This window comes from Ranitomeya variabilis, chromosome 5 (assembly GCF_051348905.1).
Source record: "Ranitomeya variabilis isolate aRanVar5 chromosome 5, aRanVar5.hap1, whole genome shotgun sequence".
Lineage (NCBI taxonomy): Eukaryota > Metazoa > Chordata > Amphibia > Anura > Dendrobatidae > Ranitomeya > Ranitomeya variabilis.
In genome coordinates, this window is record NC_135236.1 from 84,331,666 (window position 1) to 84,350,466 (window position 18,801).

Genomic DNA, 18,801 nt, shown 5'->3' on the forward strand with positions numbered 1-18,801 from the left:
ACTTGCATTAAGCAAAGTCTAGTCTGCATGTAGCCGCATGTGTGCAGATCGCATTCTTGCACGCTCCTGATGTCGGAGAAGCCTCACAGCTAAAGCGTGTGTGATGTGAGGATTCACAAGTCTGTAGTCACAAAGTAACTGCAGACTTGTACTGCAAGGCCAGATAACCCCTTTAAACCGTAGCAAACGGACAACGCTCAGATGACACGCAGCAGGCGCCCTTTTTAACCTTGAATGGGCAAGTTCAAACTGTGCTCTGTGCCCACTTTACTTTTGTGCACAATCAGGGCCGGATATAACAAGACTGGTATCTGGGACATTAGTCTTGATGAACAGTGCATCGAGGTAAGATGCACCAAATTAATTTTTGCCACCGCAAGAAATGTGCACAAGTTCTGGAGTACAAGTCAGTCTTAATCTCTATGGCGTACATTATGATTAGTTTTCATCACCTCAGCTGAATGATTTACAGCTACTAGCCAGGCTGAGTACATGTGGGGGTTGCCTGGTTGCTAGGTAATCCCCACATGTAATCAAGCTGGCTAGTAGCTGTAAATCATTCAGTTGCCGCTATGAAAAACAATCTCCGAGCAGTCATAAATACTCGTAGGACACCCAAGCATGCTCCAGAAAACCCGAGCAACGAGTACACTCGCTCATCACTAATTATGATACATTTTTCAGCTATGCTCAGTCTAGCAAAAAAAAAAAGAAGGTAAAACGGTCATAAAAAAGGCAAAAAGTCACATGTTTGTGTCATTCCGATTTAGGCAAACATGTTGCCACATTTCTTCTTTACTACAGCAAAATGGTAAAACTGCTTGATCTGCAAAGAAAACAAAAACACAGCCGTGAAGCGAATGATTACATTTTCTCTCATGAAGAATACGTACATGAAATCACGGCTTCTGAATGAGACCTTAACCCCTTTCTGCCAGCTGACGGAATAGTACATCAGCTGGCAGATCCCCTGCTTTGAGGTGGGCTCCGGCGGTGAGCCCACCTCAAAGCCGCGACATGTCAGCTGTTTTGTACAGCTGACATGTGCACGCAATGAGCGCGAGCGGAATCGCGATCCGCCCGCGCCTATTAACTAGTTAAATGCCGCCGTCCAATGCTGACAGTGGCATTTAACTAGCGCTCCCCGCCGCGCGGCCGGATGTGCTCGCACCACTGACCCCCATCACACGATCGGGGGTCATCGGTGCATTGCCATAACAACCAGAGGTCTCCTTGAGACCTCTATGGTTGTTGATGGCCGATTGCTTTGAGCGCCACCCTGTGGTCGGCGTTCAAAGCACACCTGCATTTCTGCTACATAGGGGTGATCTGTATTTCATCTCTATGTAGCAGAGCCGATCGTGTAGTAGTGCATGCTTCTAGCCTCCTATGGAGGCTATTGAAGCATGCCAAAATTAAAAAAAAAGTGTAAAACATAAAAAAAATAAAAAATATATAAAAGTTCAAATCACCCCCCTTTCGCCCCAATCAAAATAAAACAATAAGAAAAAATCAAACCTACACATATTTGGTATTGCCGCGTTCAGAATCGCCCGATCTATCAATAAAAACAAAGGATTAACCTGATCGCTAAATGGCGTAGCAATAAAAAAAATCTAAACGCCAAAATTACGTTTTTTTGGTCGCCGCGACATTGCATTAAAATGCAATAACGGGCGATCAAAAGAACGTATCTGCACCAAAATGGTATCACTAAAAATGCCAGCTCGGCACACAAAAAATAAGCCCTCACCTGACCCCAGATCACAAAAATTGGAAACGCTACATGTATCGGAAAATGGCGCAATTTTTTTTTTTTTTTTTAGCAAACTTTGGAATTTTTTTTTAACACTTAGATAAAAGAGAACCTAGACATGTTTGGTGTCTATGAACTCGAAATGACCTGGAGAATCATAATGGCAGGTTAGTTTTAGCATTTGGTGAACCTAGCCAAATTAAAAAACAAGTGTGAGATAGCACTTTTTTTGCAATTTCATCGCACTTGGAATTTTTTTCCCCGTTTTCTGTTACACGGCATGGTAAAACCAATGGCATTGTTCCAAAGTACATCTCGTCCCGCAAAAAATAAGCCCTCATATGGCCATATTGACGGAAAAATAAAAAAGTTATGGCTCTGAGAAGGAGGGGAGCGAAAAACGAAAACGGAAAAACGAAAAAAGCTCCGGGGGTGAAGGGGTTAAAGGGGTCACAACCATAGAGGGGAGTTTATTTTCTAGTTTTGTGTAACAGTACCAGCTTAGGCCTCTTTCAGGGATCAGTTTTCATGTATGAGAAACATAATCAGTGTTTTCAGTTTTTCTCTGAATACTAATTAAAAAAAGAAAAGTTCCTTCACCTTCTTCTATCAGGCAGTAAAAGTCAGAGAGCACTCGGGTGACAACAGAGTTCTCCCTTATTACATGTCTGTTGAACAGCCGTGAGCCATGCAGCCTGGGCCAGTTTTAGGCAAAGTTTAAAATGGGGCCCCAAATGCTAACATATTGCACATCATACAGAAGCATTTCGGTTGTATTTACATGCGCTGATCTCAGGCCGCTAAACGAGTGTGATCGACAATACTGAAGTCGTTGGACGCTTGTTTTCCGGCCTCTTTCCACCATCTGAGAAAGAATGAAGGGGACAGAACGATCACTAATAGATCACCATACAGCATCATGTTATCAGCAGTACATCTACAGTTTACACCGCCGATGTGCTGCTGAGAACAAGGATTTATATTCCGGCATAAACAATCCAATCACCCAATGAATATGCAGCATTTTGCTTGTTTAGTATACTACAACCCATAGTCCTCCATATATTATAATGTGCACCACAGTCCTCCATATTGTAAAATGCACACCCCAGTCCTCCATATAATATGTGCCCCATAGTCCTCCATATAGTATAATACACTCCTCATAGTCCTCCATATAGTATTATACACTTCCCATAGTCCTCCATATATTAAAATATACTCCTCAGTCCCCCATATAGCATAATACACTCCTCACAGTGCTCCATATAGTATAATGCACCGCCTTAGTCATCCATGTAGTACAATTCACTTCCCATAGTATAATGCACCCCATAGTTCTTCATATAGTATAATGTATTCCCCATAGTCCTCGATACAGTATAATTCAGCCCACATAGTATAATGCAGCCACCACCCCAGAGTATAATGCAGCCACCCCACAGAGTATAATGTAACCCCCCGATAGAATATAATGCAGCCCCCATATAGTATAATGTAGCCCCCTCAGAGTATGATGCGATCACCCCTCATAGAATATAAATATAATACAGCCCCCCCATAGAATATAATGTAGCCCCAAACAGGATATAATACAGCCCACCTCCCCATAGAATATAATGTAGCCCCATCAAAGGGTATGATGCAATCATCCCTCATAAAATCTAATAAAGCCCCCCATAGAATATAATGTACCCCCCAAATATATAACACAGCCACATAGTATATAACACAGCCTCCCCCATAGAATATAATATACCCCCATAGTATACAGCACAGCCCACAGCAGTATACAGCACAGCCCACAGCAGTATACAGCACAGCCCACAGCAGTATACAGCACAGCCCACAGCAGTATACAGCACTGCTGCCCACACAGTAGTATACAGCACTGCCCGCATCCCCCCTTCCCTCCCCGCCTCTCTCCTCCCGAGAATGGCCGCACAGTCCAGTAAAAAAAAAAAAAACCCAAAAAAACAAAACACAAGCTCCTCACCTCTCCCCGAGCCCGCGCTGCTCCCTGCTCCTGTGTCGGCGGCTGCCGCCGCACTGCCTGGCACACAGTGAGTGCGTGATGATGCGCACCCACTGTGTCAGAGGCAGAGCAGGGAATGATGGGAGAGGCAGCGTCAGGTGACACTCTCTCCTCCATCATTGCATTGAACTGTACCGGCAGACGCCGGTTTAGTTCAATGCGGCGGGGGAGTCGGCCCTGGCGGCAGGCGGGCCCCCCTGCCTCACAGGGGCCCCATAGCGGCTGCGTGACTTGCTGCTATCTGGGGGCCCCTGGGGGAGCGGGGGCCCCAGGCAGCTGCCTGGTCTGCCTGCCCTTAACACCGGCCCTGCATGCAGCCGTCGCGACTCGAACATATCATTTGAGCACACTGAAGTCACTTAGTTAGCACACATGCTTGTGTGGCGCCCCTGGGGTCCAGTTGCCACATAGGTACTGCACCCCACCAGAGGTGTGGTATCCCACTCTCAGTTAAGAAGGGAGCACTACCCAGGACTCTAAGGGGATGTGTCCACGTTCAGGATTGCATCAGGATTTGTCAGGATTTTACGCAGGTAAAATCTTGACTAAATCTGCACCTGAGGTCACTGGCAGGTCACCTGCGTTCTTGCGTTGTTTCTGCATTGTAAGGACATGCTGAGTTCTGAAAAGACGCGCCGCATGTCCGTTTCCGCGGGTCTGCCGCATGCATCTTTTAATGCATAGTGGAGACGGGATTTCATGAAATCCCCTCCACTATGCTGTAACATCTGGACGCTGCGTGTTTGATGCTGCGGCTCTACGCAGCGTCAAACACGCAGCGTTTCCTGAACGTGGAAACATACCCTAACACTCACATACAACACACACCAGTTCAGTCGGAGCATCTGGGTGTACTCTTAGGGAAGAAGGCCTCATCCCAGGCTGGACACGAAAGGGTGGTGGGAGTGGGTGGGGTAGGTAGAGTATGGGAGGAGCTAATTAGGAGGGAAAGTTAGGCAGATTGTGAGAGGAGTGGAGCTGAGCAGACATGCAGGTCTGCAGCTCCTGACAGACAGAACAGAGAATTGAGAGGGAAAGACAGAAAGAAGCTTCCAGAAGGACAGAAGGGGTCCTAGGGGCACTGGTAGTGCAGAAGCCACCCTTGGGGCCCGTATCCAGACGTGGAGGGACCAGGTCGCAGGCAAGGGGACCGGCCCCAACTTAATGGAATACTTCAAGTTCAGCTAAGAAACCGGAGGCTGTGGTTTTGCAAGAAGCATAGCCCCATCCACCCATACTTCGCCAAAAAGGCAGCCGTATACAATCCAGGGGACTCAGAAAACGTCGCCCGACCAGGTTCGTGGCTGCTGGCTTGGGACACTGTAAGGCACTGGGCAGCAGTAGATGAAAGCCAGTGTAGCGAGACGGCCAGAGAAAGGCATACAAAAGGAGTCCTGGAAAGGTGAATCCCAATCTACCTGGGAGTTAGCTGGACCACTAATCTGAAGAACACAACGTCAGGCTTGCGTTTGTGGACTGGAGAACTGTGAGTAAAAGTGGAAACTGAACCTTACTGTGTCCTTGCATTATTCCTACAACACCTGCCTTGCCTACCACAACCACCATAACCTCATCATTTATTCATACAGTTGCCCTGGGGTTTAGCTCTACCTGTGGAGAGCTGTACCAACTCTGCTGCATCACCAACAGCTCCAGCGGACTCTGAAGCAGCGTTGGCCAACTCCTTTATTGCCAAGTACCACAGGTGGCGTCACAAACAAATCCCCTTTGCCATAAACTTAATTTCACCTTTAATTGGACGCCCAGGGCCACAGACCGGGTCACCGCTGCCGTGACCAGCTCCCCTTTAAGAATTGTCCGACCCAGCCCGAGTACCCCACGGCCATTTGGGGCGCTCCATTTTGGTAACACCTTCACCGAGCACTTTCGCTCATCACTAGTCTCTGCGATTTTGCACAGATCACTCAGTCCACAAACAATCATGGACATGTGAACAGCTCCATAGACTCCACTAGGTACAAGAACCATCAGTGAAAAACACTGATCGCACAAGCATGTGAAAAACGGACATCTAAGGCTAAGTTCACACTTGCGTGTGGCTGTTCTGCATATGGCTGCGTAGTTCCTCCCTTAAGGTCCGCCTTCTTCCACATGCATCCTGCGTACCTATCTTTAACATTTGGTACGCAGGGACATGCGTTGTATACAGATGCAGCGTTTTTACGTGCCGCCGACGGCACTGGAACGCAAAAAGTTGCATTTCCATACTGTCGTTGGGCACGTCAAAACGCTGCATCCGCATACAACGCATGTCCCTGCGTACCCAATATTAAAGATAGGTACGCAGGACGCATGCGGAAGTAGGCGGCGCGTAGACGAAGCTTAAGGGAGGAACTACACAGCCATATGCAGACCAGCCACACGCAAGTGTGAACCTGGCCTAAATTAGGTCTTAAGAGTCACAATCACAATCTGATTGTTCACATCTGATGCCCCTACAAATTAGGATTCATTCAGAAGTTGGATTTTTTTTTCACGCACGAGAAAAAAAGATTATTTGGATGAGTGTTTGATCAAAGTGTCATCTGTTATGATCTGGTGACCTTGGAGCCGCATGAAACTTTCTCTGGAGTCGGTGGAACCTGTACTGACTGCAAATCCTGAACTAACACCGCAACTAGAAGTAGCCGTGGGGTGTGCCTAACGGACCCTAGACACCTCGACACAGCCGGAGGACTAAATACCCCTATAGATGGAAATAGGAATGCTACCTTGCCTCAGAGCAGACCCCCAAAGGATAGGCAGCCCCCCACGAATAATGACTGTGAGTAGGAGAATAGACACACGCAGGTAGAAAACAGGATTTAGCAAAAGAGGCCACTCTAGCTAAATAGGAAAGGATAGGACAGATTACTAGGCGGTCAGTATTAAAACCCTTCCAAAAATATCCACAGCAGATAATACAAAAAGTTCCACAATCTAACTAAAGACATGGAATGTATAACTGCCACTCCAGAGAATCCAACAAGACTGAGACAATACTGACACAATCTAAGCTGGACAAGAAAACACAAAGAATAGCACTGAATTGTGAAGCACATAGCATGTGTGCCACCGGAAAAAAAAAACACTTATCTTTGCTGATTTGGCAGAAAGGCAGGAGGAACCAAGCAGAGGTCCAACACCTCCCAACAACAATTGACAACTGGCAAGGACTAATGAAACCTGCACGCCTAAATACCCCAGTCAGAACTGCAATCAGCAGATACACCTGACCAGGACTGCAACTCAGGGGCAACTGCATTACCACCTACAACCACCGGAGGGAGCCCAAGAGCAGAATTCACAACAGTACCCCTTCCTTGAGGAGGGGTCACCGAACCCTCGCCAGAGCCCCCAGGCCGATCAGGACGAGCCAGATGAAAAGCATGAACCAAATCAGCAGCATGGACATCAGAAGCAAAAACCCAAGAATTATCCTCCTGGCCATAACCCTTCCATTTGACAAGGTACTGAAGCCTCCGCCTCGAAAAACGAGAATCCAAAATCTTCTCAACCACATACTCCAACTCCCCATCAACCAAAACAGGGGCCGGAGGATCAACAGAGGGAACAACGGGCACCACATATTTCCGCAATAAAGATCTATGGAAGACATGGATAGCAAAAGAGGCCGGAAGCGTCAATCGAAAAGACACCGGATTAATAATCTCAGAAATCCTATAAGGACCAATAAACTGAGGCTGGCTTAAACATAGGGGAAGAGACCTTCATAGGAACATGACGGGAAGACAACCAAACCAAATCCCCAACCTGAAGCCGGGAACCAACACACCGACGACGGTTAGCAAAACGTTGAGCCTCCTCCTGAGACAACACCAAATTGTCCACCACATGAGCCCAAATCTGCTGCAACCTGTCAACCACAGAATCCACACCAGGACAGTCAGAAGGCTCAACCAGCCCAGAAGAAAACGAGGATGAAAACCAGAATTACAAAAAAAAGGCGAAACCAAGGTAATCGAACTAGCCCGATTATTAAGGGCAAACTCGGCCAATGGCAAAAAGGCCACCCAATCATCCTGATCGGCAGACACAAAGCATCTCAAATAAGTCTCCAAAGTCTGATTAGTTCGCTCGGTCTGGCCATTTGTCTGAGGATGAAATGCAGAAGAAAAAGACAAATCAATGCCCAGCCTAGCACAAAAGGCCCGCCAAAACCTAGAAACAAACTGGGAACCTCTGTCGGACACAATATTCTCCGGAATACCATGCAAACGAACCACATGCTGAAAAAACAACGGAACCAACTCTGAAGAGGAAGGCAATTTAGGCAAAGGCACCAAATGAACCATCTTAGAAAACCGGTCACAAACAACCCAGATAACCAACATCCTCTGGGAAACCGGAAGATCAGAAATAAAACCCATAGAAATATGCGTCCAGGGCCTCTCAGGGACCGGCAAAGGCAAAAGTAACCCACTAGCACGGGAACAACAAGGCTTGGCCCACGCACAAGTCCCACAGGACTGCACAAAAGAACGCACATCACGTGACAACGAAGGCCACCAAAAGGACCTACCAACCAAATCTCTGGTACCAAAAATACCAGGATGACCAGCCAACACAGAACAGTGAACCTCAGAAATCACTCTACTAGTCCATCTATCAGGAACAAACAGTTTCCCCACTGGACAGCGGTCAGGTCTATCAGCCTGAAATTCCTGAAGAACCTGCCGTAAATCAGGGGAAATGGCAGAAAGGACCACCCCTTCTTTCAGAATGCCGACCGGTTCAAGGACCTCAGGAGAATCAGGCAAAAAACTCCTAGAAAGGGCATCAGCCTTAATATTCTTCGAACCCGGAAGATACGAAACCACGAAATCAAAACGGGAAAAAAAACAAGGACCATCGAGCCTGTCTAGGACTCAGCCGTTTGGCAGACTCGAGGTAAATCAAATTCTTATGATCGGTCAGGACCACAATACGGTGCTTAGCTCCCTCAAGCCAATGTCGCCACTCCTCAAACGCCCACTTCATAGCCAACAACTCCCGATTGCCGACATCATAATTGCGTTCAGCAGGCGAAAACTTGCGGGAGAAGAAGGCACACGGTTTCATCAAAGAACCAACAGAATCCCTCTGAGACAAAACAGCCCCTGCCCCAATCTCAGAAGCATCAATCTCAACCTGAAACGGAAGAGAAACATCTGGTTGGCGCAACACCGGAGCAGAAGTAAATCGGTGTTTAAGCTCCTGAAAGGCAGAGACAGCCGCAGAGGACCAATTCGCCACATCAGCGCCTTTTTTCGTCAAATCAGTCAAGGGTTTAACCACGCTGGAGAAGTTAGCAATGGAACGGCGATAAAAATTTGCAAAACCCAAAAATTTCTGAAGGCTCTTCACGGATGTGGGTTGAATCCAATCATGAATGGCCTGAACCTTAACCGGATCCATCTCCATAGATGAGGGAGAAAAAAATAAAAGCCCAAAAAAGAAACCTTCTGCACCCCAAAGAGACACTTAGGGTATGTCTCCACGTTCAGGATTGCATCAGGATTTGGTCAGGATTTTTCATCAGTATTTGTAAGCCAAAACCAGGAGTGGAACAATCAGAGGAAAAGTATAATAGAAACATCTGCTCCACTTCTGTATTTATCACCCACTCCTGGTTTTGGCTTACAAATACTGATGGAAAATCCTGACCAAATCCTGATGCAATCCTGAACGTGGAGACATACCCTTAGACCCCTTCACAAACAAAGCATTGTCACGAAGGATCTGAAATACCATCCTGACCTGTTCCACATGAGACTTCCAATCATCGGAAAAAATCAAAATATCGTCCAAATATACAATCAAGAATTTATCAATATAAGTCCGGAAGATATCATGCATGAAGGATTGAAAAACAGATGGAGCGTTAGTGAGCCCGAATGGCATCACAAGGTATTCAAAATGGCCTTCGGGCGTATTAAACGCAGTTTTCCATTCATCACCCTGCTTAATACGAACAAGATTATATGCCCCCCGAAGGTCAATCTACGTAAACCAACTAGCCCCCTTAATCCTAGCAAACAAATCGGAAAGCAAGGGTAAAGGGTATTGAAACTTGACCGTGATCTTATTCAAGAGGCGATAATCAATACAGGGTCTCAAGGAGCCATCCTTCTTAGCAACAAAAAAAAAAAACCTGCTCCCAACGGTGAAGAAGATGGCCGAATATGTCCTTTCTCCAAAGACTCCTTAACATAACTCCGCAGGGCGGTATGTTCAGGCACAGACAGGTTGAAAAGTCGGCCCTTAGGAAACTTACAGCCTGGAATCAAGTCAATCGCACAATCACAGTACCTATGCGGTGGAAGGGAACTGGACTTGGGCTCATCGAATACATCCTGAAAATCAGACAAAAACTCTGGAATTTCAGAAGAGGAAGAAGAGGAGATTGACATCAAAGGAACATCATTATGAACCCCCTGACAACCCCAACTAGTCACAGACAGATTTCCAATCCAACACAGGATTATGTACCTGTGCAACCACGGGAACGCCAGCACGATAACATCTTGCAAATTATGCAACACCAGAAATCGACAATCTTCCTGATGGGCTGGCGCCATGTGCATGGTCACCTGTGTCCAAAACTGGGGCTTATTTTTAGCCAAAGGTGTAGCATCAATCCCCCTTAAAGGAATAGGGTTCTGCAAAGGCTGCAAGGGAAAACCACAATGCCTGGCAAACTCAAAATCCATTAAGTTCAAGGCGGCGCCTGAATCCACAAACGCCATGACAGAAAATGATGACAATGAGCAGATCAGGGTCACAGATAACAGAAATTTAGGTTGTACTGTACTGATGGTAAATGAACAAGTGATCCTTTTTGTCCGCTTAGGGCATACTGAAATGACATGAGAAGCGTCGCCACAATGACTTTGCTCTAAGGACGCCACAGCGCGCACAGTTTGACGCTCCCGCAAGCGCCGATCAATCTGAATGGCCAGAGACATAGAATCACTCAGACCGGAAGGCGTGGGAAACCCCACCATAACATCTTTAACGGATTCAGAAAGACCCTTTCTAAAAATTGCCGCCAAAGCATCATCATTCCATTTAGTCAACACAGACCATTTTCTATGTTTCTGACAATAAAATTCTGCCGCCTCTTGACCCGGAGACAGGGCCAACAAGGTTTTCTCTGCTTGATCCACAGAATTAGGTTCATCATATAATAATCCTAAAGCCTGAAAAAAGGAATCTACATTAAACAAGGCCGGATTCCCAGATTTCAGGGAAAATGCCCAATCCTGTGGATCGCCACGCAGCAGGGAGATGACAATTTTAACCTACTGAATGGAATCACCGGAGGATCGCGGTCTCAGAGCAAAAAACAGTTTACAATTGTTTTTAAAACCCCAAAATTTGGACCTATCACCAAAAAACAAATCAGGAGTAGGAATCTTCGGCTCTAAAGCAGGAGTCTGAACAATATAATCAGAAATACCCTGTACTCTAGCAGCAAGCTGGTCTACACGAGAAGCTAATTCCTGAACATCCATGCTGGCACAAGACTCCTCAGCCACCCATAAATAAAGAGGGAAGAGAAGACAAAACAGACTACAGAAAAAAAAAAAAATGGCTCAACACCTTTCTTCCCTTCTTCTGAGATGCATTTAACTCATTAATGGCCAGTTGTACTGTTATGATCTGGTGACCTTGGAGCCGCATGAAACTTTCTCTGGAGTTGGTGGAACATGTACTGACCGCAAATCCTGAACTAACACCGTAACTAGAAGTAGCCGTGGGGTGTGCCTAACGGATCCTAGACACCTCGACACAGCCGGAGGACTAAATACCCCTATAGATGGAAATAGGAATGCTACCTTGCCTCAGAGCAGACCCCCAAAGGATAGGCAGCCCCCCACGAATAATGACTGTGAGTAGGAGAATAGACACACGCAGGTAGAAAACAGGATTTAGCAAAAGAGGCCACTCTAGCTAAATATGAAAGGATAGGACAGATTACTAGGCGGTCAGTATTAAAACCCTTCCAAAAATATCCACAGCAGATAATACAAAAAGTTCCACAATCTAACTAAAGACATGGAATGTATATCTGCCACTCCAGAGAATCCAACAAGACTGAGAAAATACTGACACAATCTAAGCTGGACAAGAAAACACAAAGAATAGAACTGAATTGTGAAGCACATAGCATGTGTGCCACAGGAAAAAAAAAACAGACACTTATCTTTGCTGATTTGGCAGAAAGGCAGGAGGAACCAAGCAGAGGTCCAACACCTCCCAACAACAATTGACAACTGGCAAGGACTAATGAATCCTGCACGCCTAAATACCCCAGTCAGAACTGCAATCAGCAGATACACCTGACCAGGACTGCAACTCAGGGGCAACTGCATTACCACCGACAACCACCGGAGGGAGCCCAAAAGCAGAATTCACAACAGTCATCCATTATTGTATGGGGAGAAAAAGAAGAATGTTTCTCCAACTTCTAGATGTCATCAGAGTGCGGTCTGACTTTTTTTCCAGGTCCATAGACTTGCATTGACAATTTTGAGGCGTCCCTTGGATCAAAATCAGACATGTTTCCGCGAAAACCACAGACATGTGAACGGCCCCACAGGTACGAGTGCTAACTGTGAAAATCACAGACATGTGAGTAGTCCCATAGGTACGAGTGCGATCTGTGAAAATCACAGACAGCACTGATACATGAAAATCAGACATCTGAATGAGCATTAGAGGATAGTGGTCAGAAGATAATCAATACATTCATACACTGCACACCATAAAAACTCATGAGAAGGCAGAGAGGGCTTGTAGGATGTCTGGAGAGAATGCAGATCTTACAAAAGGACAAAGTAATAAAAAACTCCAAGATCTGAATTGTACGATCAATGCTAAATACTGAAATAGTGGATATTTCCCTGGAAACATACAGCAATGTATGACACCAAGTCTGTAGAAACTATTAAGCATATAGCCATTTGATCACTTATTTCTGCAGGGTTAAACCCCAAAAGATTAAAGGGCAATTCCAGTGACAAGTGAGATTCACAATGTTATAGTAAACAAGATGAAGAAAAACACTAAGAATGGCTTGTTATACAGTTTTCTTTTTATTCCACTGCCGTTCTGTTTAATCATGGAGCATACGGACCTCTTCACATTCGGGAGAGAGACGGCTTTCTCCTGGGCTAAGTATCGCCCCGTTGTTATGTACTGCACCGTGCAGAAACCTGCCTAGATGAGTAAGGAGAGGTAAAGGGACGACCACTCCAGGACATTACTGCTCATTCCAATTCATGCCGGGGCCTGATAAACAGCTGCTGAATTCTTCTAGGATGATGAGGAAAGAATCTCAACCTTTATGACCAATATGTCATAAATGGATGCATTGTGGAAACATTTAGGGAGTTGTAGGTGGTTAGAGAAGACAATCTTAAAAAAAAAAAAATAATAATCACTCAGCAGATTTTTGATATATCATCTGCCAGCAGCATGACGTAGAGATAGAGGCAAGTGCTGCAAATTTTTTTTTTATTAAAGCCCAATGTTAGAAAAAAAATGTAAAAAAAAAATGCTGAAGGTAAAGAAAATTGCTCCTGAAAGTGTTCACATTCTTTAAAAAGGGAACACCTCACTCTTCGTGTAATATGAACTTTCCTGCCGACAGAGTAAGCGCAGACCAAGTGTTGACAGTATGCAGTGGTAAGTTGTGACTAAATCCAATACTAAAGATACAGAGAACCCCTTTAAAAAGGAGCCTATCAACAGTTTTTTTGCTACCTAATCTGAGAACAGCATAATGTAGGTACAGAGACCCTGATTCCAGAGATGTGTCACTTACTGTAGTTTTCATAAAATCACAGTTTATCAGATCACTAGAGGACTAGTAAACCTGTTGTCATGTGGTCCAACCATACTGCCACCAATGATTGGCCGCTTTCTGCCTATACACAGAAAGCAGCCAATCAGTTGTGTGGGTGGGGTTTATACAGAACTCAGAATTGAGAGAACTGCTAAATCTGCAGCATGGAAAAGTTTTTAATCATAACTGCAGCAAGTGGCTTACTAAGTGAGACAACACCAGAATCAGAGTCTCTGTACCTACATCAGGCTACGCTTGAGTTAGCAAAAACCTGGTGGAACATTCCCTTTAAGGGCTCATACTCATCTGTGAGGAAAACGGACGAGTGCAATCCGATAAAAAAAAATAAAAATAAATCAGATTGTACTCTGACCAATGTTAACCGGAGTCTCTGCTCATCTGTGATTGTTTTTCTCAGCTCAGAACGAGGAGGGGTGAGAGGATATTGCATGGCACTTGGACCATGCGAGTTCCGTCCAATTTTTACACACCCACCCATGTCCCTTGAAAAGCTGTTAATTCATCTGCAGCGTACAGTAAAAATCAGTGTGACCCAACAGAATAGATATATACATCAAATAGATAGCTATAAAGAGGTCAGTGACATATAGTTAGCACAGTGCTTGTGTAGCTTACTGTATGTGTATTTTTTTTTTTTTTTTTTACATACTGAATTATCTTCTGAACAAAAAAAAAAAAAAATGATGTAGGATCCCCCGACATTTTATTAACCAGCAGAGTGAAAGCGGACAGCTGGGGGCAGATGTTTATAGCCTGGGAAGGGGGAAATACCTATGGAGCTTCCAAGGCTATTAATATCAGCTCACAGCTGTATACTTGGCCTTTACTGGTTATTAAGGGACCCTCCAAAAATGACATAGGGTCTCCCTATAATTAATAACCAGCAAAGTCTAGGCAGACAGCTGGGGGTGATATTAATAGCCTAGGAAGGGGCCATGGATATTGGCCCCATCCCAGATTAAAAACATCAGCTCTCAGCAGCCCTAGAGAAATGGCACATCCATAAGATGCCCCAATTCTGGCACTTAGCCTCTCTCTTACCACTTTCCCCAGTGCGGTGGCGAGTAGGTTTTTTTTTCCCCACCCAAAAGGAATTTATTTAGTAAATAAAAATGTGCAGTAAACTGCACACAAACAAGTACTGATGATATATCTTACAAAAATATATCTATTTTATCTTGAAGAATATTTCATTGGAAAACTATTTGTAAATGACAGAGAAAAGCTCATGTTTAGAAAAGAAAAAAAAAAAATCACTTTGCAAAATCCCATTTGTCATTTCTTTACCCGTGGCAGGAGGAGTTGTCAGAGGGGCGCTGGCAGTAAGGGAAATTCAGCAGATGCCCGAGACTGAAGGGTGTAGACCCAAATCCGGGACTGTCCGCTGTATCTGGGACAGCTGGGATTAGAGATGAGCGTATGAGTCTCCGGTCTAGTGTGCAGGTCAGTACAACCTGGTGGCCGGACAGGAGGCTGCGAATCTCTAGCCTTCCGCCATCCCCTGTGCAGCCTTTGATCACCCCGAGCTGCCGGGACATCATCTGTGCGTACTGCATAACTCTAGTTGGGACCTGAGGATTATTTTTTTGTGCCTTCATTCACAGTCAGAGTCTCCAGATATTTCTCATCTTTATGTAGCGTCACTATATATCTGGTGCCTGTAAGGCCGTGTTCACACAATGCAGAAATACCGCTTTTTTTTCTTTTCTGCAGGATCCACACCAAACTACACAATTAAAATCTTTTCCCCCTTATTTGGTGCGTTTTTTGGTGCAGATCTGAAGCAGCGGTTTTAATGTTTTTTATAGTACAGAAAAGCTTTGTTTCTACACTTATGCAAGTAAAAATCTGCAGTTACTTTATTATTTTTTAGGCTCCACATACAAGACGAGAAAAAAAAACAACAAAACCACACAGATTAGCAGTGTCTAAAACCACAGCGGGCGCAGTTCTCATGAAAATCACATCCACTTTGCTGAGGCAGTTAAACAGCAGAATTTCTATGCAAAAAAAGCCACAGAAAATACGCATCATTTATGCTACATGTGAAAAAGGTCTAAATTTCCAAGCAAAATGGACGTGAATCCATGAAATCTCTGTCCTCTGAAGATGCTGCTGAACTCTGCAGTTTGGGTGCATTTTTTCTTCTCTATAGGCTTCTTCTGAGAAGAAAAAAAAAAAAAAATACTTGCACTTTTAAGTGCAGAATCAAAACTTTTCTGTACTATTAAAAACATTAAAACCGCTGCTTCATATCTGCCCCAAAAACCCTTCAAATAAGGAGGAAAACACAAAAGAAACATGGCAAACACGTAATCAGAGAAGATTGTTATTACACTGTGTGTTGGGAACATCTGAAGAAAAAAGCAGCAGAAAGAACGGAGCATTTACGCTACATGTGAACACAGCTTCAGCATTAGTTATTTTTTTTTTTTATGGGTTTAATATACAAAAAATATCAATCACACCATTTTTTTAGTCATTTACCGATTCCCGTAAGTAATCTGATTCTGAGAATCGTTACGATTACAGGGACACCAAATATATCTGTGTGATTTGCTGGTTTGTGATGTTTATTATATTTAAAAAAAAAAAAAAACACGCAATAAAATTACATTTTTTTATTACCAAGCTTTTCATAATTTTTTTTAGTAATTTTATAGGATGAAAAGAGGGATTTTTGGTACTCACCGTAAAATCTCTGTCGCTAGGAGGCTGACACTATGCAAAAAAAAAAGGAAAGTAGCTCCTCTGCCGCAGTATACACCCACCGACAGGCACAAAGTACCTCAGATAGTGTTAAAGGGAACCTGTCACCACCTGACGTTTTTAACTAAAAGAGCCACCTTGTGCAGCACTAATGCTGCATTCAGTCAAGGTGGCTTTTATTTAGGGTCCTTTCCAACGCTGCAATACTCGTTTTTTTAATTTGCCCCTCATACCTGTAGTCTGTCCGGAGGGGGTATGTTTTTTCCCCCCCGAACACAAACGCCTCCCAGCCATCACTCGGCCCAACCATGCGCCGCCTCCTGTGCCTTCATTAACGTCCCCGGCACCTGTGCTGTACGTTCCCATCATGTGATGTGAGTCAAAGGGCAGCGCAAACTGCGCATGCCCGAAAAAGGAACTCACAGTGCAGGTGCCGGGGACGTTAACGAAGGCACAGGAGGCGGCGCCCGGAGTGGCCGAGTGATGGCTGAGAGGCGTTTGTTTCCGGGGGAAAATACATATCCCCCCGACAGACTACAGGTATGGCGGGCAAATTAAAAAAAACGAATATTGCAGTGTTGGAAGGGACCCCAAATAAAAGAGCCACCTTGACAGAATGCAGCATTAGTGCTGCACAAGGTGGCTCTTTCAGTTAAAATCGCCGGGGGGTGACCGGTTCCCTTTAAAGCAGTAGGAGAAGCAACCAAAAGCTCACAATATGTACCAACCCAACAATGAAGGCATATAGGCCCAATAATGGTACAAATAGGGAGGGTGCTGTGTCCCCCAATGAAGGCTCTTACGTCGAGAACCATAACGCGCTCTTTATCGCTTCATTGGTGGACACAGGTAACCATGGGATGTCCCAAAGCAGTCCCTAGGGTGGGAAACCAAAAAGATGCAAGGAAAAATGGGACTCAGATCGGCCGGTGCGTAACCGCCGCCTGTAGCACCTTCCTTCCCAGGCCTGCATCAGACGAGGCATGGGTATGAACCCTGTAAAACCTCGCAAAGGAGTGCAAAGACGACCAGGTCGCAACTTAACAGATCTGGAAAGCCGAGGCCTGGTGACGAACAGCCCAGGAGGCCCCTGCCGAGCGGAGTGAGCCTTCACCCCCGGAGGAGGCTGTTTGTCCTGAACACGGTATGCCTCCAATATTGCCAAACTAATCCAATGGCAATAGTGAACTTAGAAGCTGGGAGCCCATTACGACGACCTTCAGAGATGACAAACAGGGCATCAGTTTGACGAAAGGGAGCAGTCCTTGAAAGGTAGACTTTGATAACTGTGACGGGATCAAGCTTGTGGAGGGACTTCTCCAGGGGAGATGGACATAGAGAAGGAAGGACAATGTCAAGGAAGGAGGAAGGAAAGAAAGAAACTACCTTGCCCCGATGTAGATTCAGGAACGGGGAATGGCAGGACAATGCTGTAAACTCGGAAACTCTCCTGATGGACATAATGCAACCAAGATGACAACTCCATGACAGGAGAGAAAATGTGATTAATTGAATGAGCTCAACAGGAGCACGCTAGAGCGCACCAAAGACAAGGTTAAAATCCCATGGATCTATCCTTGAAGAAAAAAGTCTTTACCTGGGAACGAGAAGTCAGATTTCATTAGAAAAGAATTGACAGAGCGATAGACCCGAGTCAAGACCCACTTGTAGAAAACCAAGAATGGAAGGAAAAGGACATAGGGACCAAACCATTGTCCTCACTCCACCAGAAGACGGCCTTTCAGTATCTGTAGTACATATGCAAGGATGCCGGTTTTCTAGCCCTAATCATAGTCTGAATGACCTGATGGGGAAAAAAAACACCAGGACTGTAGCCTTAACGGCCATGCTGTGAAACTCAGAGACTGTGAACTCTGGTGGAAGAGGGGGCCTTGAGTGAGAAGATCTGGACGGTCTGGAAGCCTCCAGGGGGTGTCCATGAGCATGTTAACCAGCTTTGTGCAACTGGCCCTTCTTGGCCAGTCCGGAGCTATCAGGATTACAGGGATCCCTTCTGCCACGGGATTACTAGTGCATCACAACTGATGGCTTGCGGATCCCGGGACCTGGCTAGGAACTGAGAAACCTTGTGGTTCATCCGAGACGCCATCAGGTTGATGTCCAGGGTGGCATATCTGGATGAAGACGGCGGGGCTGAGCAACCACTCGCCCGAAACGAGACCCTGACAGCTCGGAAAAATCGGCTGCTAGATTTTCTACCCCCAGAATGTGCACGACTAATATGGCGGGAACGTGACGTTCTGCCCATCACAGAATCCTTGTTACCTGTATCATAACCTGTTTGCCACGAGTTCCACCTTGACAGTTTATGTAAGCCACAGCCGTGGTGTTGTCCGACTGTATGCAGACCAGCTGGCCCACAAAGCGCAAAGAAAATTGCCCTGATCTCCAGGAGATTGATTGGGA